Raw genomic sequence first — 3,664 nt, forward strand, 5'->3', positions numbered from 1 at the left:
ACGCTGATGACGTATCCTGTCTGCGCGAACCTGGTGCGCAGAGGTATGCAAATACATACGTTGACAGGCAGGTAGGAAAGCATATTAAAACGCTCGGACCGAGCGTTTTGATTGGACGAACATTTCTTGATCCTACGCCTTCCACAGAATATATAAATACAGACAAATACATTTAGACCACTTAACTTAATGATTTCAACCAGCATAACAAAAAATGTTTCTGAAGACATCACCTATTGCACCTTTAAAATCTTTAAAAGAGGCTAAAGACACTTATAGGAGGACGTTGGAGGGGAAGCTTCAGCAGAACAATTTAAGAGAGGTTTGGAGTGGTATGAGGACCATCATGGGTTTTCAATGGTCCAACAGTGTAGGTGTTGGTGGTGGTGTAGAAAGGGCCAGCGAACTTAATCTGTTTTTTAATAGATTTGATGATGTTTTTGCCCTTCCTCCCCAGGACTCCTCTGTTTGTCCACCATCATTAGCCACTCAACTCACAGAACCTCCCCCTCCGCATAGACCCCCTGCCTGCTTACAACCTTCACCTTCTTCACCCTCTCCTCGTCTTCAGAGCATTTTACCCTGTCCTCTCTCACCTAACTCTGCACCTTTTCCCTCTATAACCTCTACTGTGCCATTTACACCTGACCATGTGAGAAGACAGCTCAGGAAGCTCCACTCTAGCAAGGCTGCAGCCCCAGATAAGATCCATCCCAGGGTGTTTAAAGCCTGTGCCTCCCAGCTTTGTGGTGTACTTCACCATGTCTACAGCATGAGCCTAAGACTGCAGAAGGTCCCTCTATTATGGAAGACTTCTAGCATCATTCCTGTTCCAAAAATGTCTTGTTCCAGTGACCCTAAGGTTTACAGGCCCGTGGCATTATCATCCCGTATTATGAAGATTTTGGAGAGACTGGTGCTGGAGCTCAGGTCCATGGTTAGGCCTTTTACAGATCCTCTTCAGTTTGCCTACCAGCCCCACCTGGGAGTTGAGGACGCTATCATCTACATGCTGGATCGAGCTTATACTTACCTGGATAAGGCAGCAAGCACTGTGAGAGTCATGTTTTTGACTTCTCCAGTGCTTTTAACACTATTCGTCCGGCTCTACTGGGTGAGAAGCTGACAGCGATGCAGGTGGATGCCTCCCCTCGTGTCCTGGATTGTGAACTACCTGACTGGCAGACCACAGTATGTTCGGTTGCAGCCATCTTCAGAAATGTTCTAAAGACTCAGCTATAGTTGGTTGCATCAGTGGTGGTGAGGAGACTGAGTACAGGACTACAGCTCAATGTGACAAAAACAAAGGAACTCGACCTGCAGAGGACTATGGCACCTATGACCCGTTTCCATTCATGGGGTCTCAGTGGATATTTAGAGGATTTAAAATACCTGGGAGTCCACATGAACAATAAACTGGACTGGACTGAGAACTCTGAAGCCATCTACAAGAAGGGCCAGAGCCGCCTCTAATTTTTGAGGAGGCTGAAGTATCTTTAACACCTTTAGCATCTGTAGGACGATGCTGATGAAGATGTTCTACGAGTCTGTGGTAGCAAGTGCTATCTTTTTTGCTGTTGTATGCTGGGGACTGAAGGCAGCTGATGCCAATAGACTGAACAAACTTATCCGTAAGGCTGCTTCTGTTGTGGGGGTTGAGCTGGACTTTCTTGACTGTAGTGTCAGAAAGTAGGACGTTGTCTAAGCTTCTGGCCATCTTAGACAACACCTCTCCCCCACTTCATAATGTCCTGGGTAGATACAGGAGTACGTTCAGTCAAAGACTTATTCAACCTAGGTGCTCCAAAGAGCGACACAGGAAATCTTTTTTACCTGCGTCTATCAGACTATATAATTCCTCAGTATATAACGTATTTTATTCTGCAATATTATATTTTTACTTGTATAGTTATTCAAATATTAGAAGTTATATTTTTATTTCTTGTATATAGATTTCTATTTGTATTTTTATCTTGGTGTTTTGGAGCTGCGGCAATTAACCTAATTTCCCTCCGGGGATTAATAAAGTATTTCTGATTCTGATTTCACAAGAGTATGTAATTCTACTTAAACCAAAATCATTAACTGAGATAATAATAATATGCAAACTATATTTTAAACCATCATTTATAGAGTATAAGGAAGTGGCTGACTGAATTAAAACACTTCTTTTAATTTATATAAAAGAAAAGAACAAGATTAAGATCCTATTGAAAATTAATCTTCAAATTAAAACAAAAAAAAAAACTGTAAAAATGTATCACTACCTACCAAAACTAGTTTTAGCCCATTAAATGAGTCTGATATTTAGATTATTATTTTTTTTTTACAATTTGTGACCAGCAAGTGACACTGCATCCCACGCCATCATCGCAGTATTAAGAGTAGCTGGATCCCATCATCTTGAAGATTCAGTACACTTCAAATAGTTCTTGCTCTAAGCACAATCTCAAAATGTGCTTGCTTGTCAAAATGTTGAGACTTTTATTAAATGGACAAAATAAGAGAGAATAATGAAATATCTTCTTTTGTGTTCCCAAAATAAAAGTCATACACGTTTAGAAGAACGTAAGTGTGAGTAAATTACAACAGATTTCATTTTCAAGGGATATGGTCACCAAAGCAAAATCATTTTAGTTGAAGGAAGTCCAAAATGTTTCACCTATTCTCATTGAACAATTTTGCATTCACAACCTTTTTAAATCTTAAAGCTAATGACACAATGACATTCTTATACACATTCACTATGTTTGTAGTTCTGCAATGAAAAATCGTATCAGAGATAAAACCAACAATTGTTGCAATAACTGGATGGCAGTTACAGGCACAATATGTAATTTTCGCCGCTAGAGGGCACGTATTCAAAATAAACAAAGAGGCAAAGGCAAAGTTTGATTCACTATGTTTGTAGTTCTGCAATGAAAAATCGTATCAGAGATAAAACCAACAATTGTTGCAATAACTGGATGGCAGTTACAGGCACAATATGTAATTTTCGCCGCTAGAGGGCACGTATTCAAAATAAACAAAGAAACAAAGGCGTAGTTTGATGACGCCGTGACAGAGTGTGGAATCATGGGAGTTGTCATCTTTATCCCCACAGCCGATGCAATCTGACGGGACTCGGGCTGAAATCATGTTCATGGATGAGCTAATGATTTATTAACATAGTAGAATGAAGCAGGGTGAGGCTGAAAGCCGTCGAAGCGAAACGAGGCCGCTGAACGAGAGCAGCGGAGTTTTTATTATGCCACAGTCAACCCCTTCCTCTCCTTCCGGTCGTGCGTATGCAGGGAAAAAAAAGCAGCGCTGTTTTATCATACTTGATCCATTTGAAAGTTCTGTTATAATGCTACTCTGTGCGGTCGTCACCGCTCTATTAAAACGCACAACATATTAAAGCGTCTTTGGTGTTTCCATGTTTTCTACAAAACAAAACCATTTGGGATAATGTAAGTACACAAGTCAGCAAAATATATAACACTGTTCTAGTGGTTTTTGGATATTTTAATAAACAAAATCGTACATATTGTGCCTTTAAGTGCAGCGACATGACAATTTTCACTCTGTTCCACGGGCAGCTTTAGGATTCTCTGATCACTGTTTGGTTCATCTTATACTGACCTACAGGCAGAAACTGAAATCAGCTAAACCTGTATTAAGG

The 3,664-nt window shown here is 40.4% G+C and overlaps 1 protein-coding gene across 2 annotated transcripts in view; it reads right to left on the bottom strand.

Moving 5' to 3' along the window:
• LOC107653261 (ER membrane protein complex subunit 9-like) overlaps positions 1-3,664 on the bottom strand; it is a 13,104-nt gene that overhangs the window by 5,720 nt on the left and 3,720 nt on the right. The gene's annotated exons all lie outside the window — the stretch shown is intronic.

This window comes from Sinocyclocheilus anshuiensis, unplaced genomic scaffold (genome assembly GCF_001515605.1).
Source record: "Sinocyclocheilus anshuiensis isolate Anshui unplaced genomic scaffold, SAMN03320099.WGS_v1.1 scaffold151, whole genome shotgun sequence".
NCBI lineage: Eukaryota > Metazoa > Chordata > Actinopteri > Cypriniformes > Cyprinidae > Sinocyclocheilus > Sinocyclocheilus anshuiensis.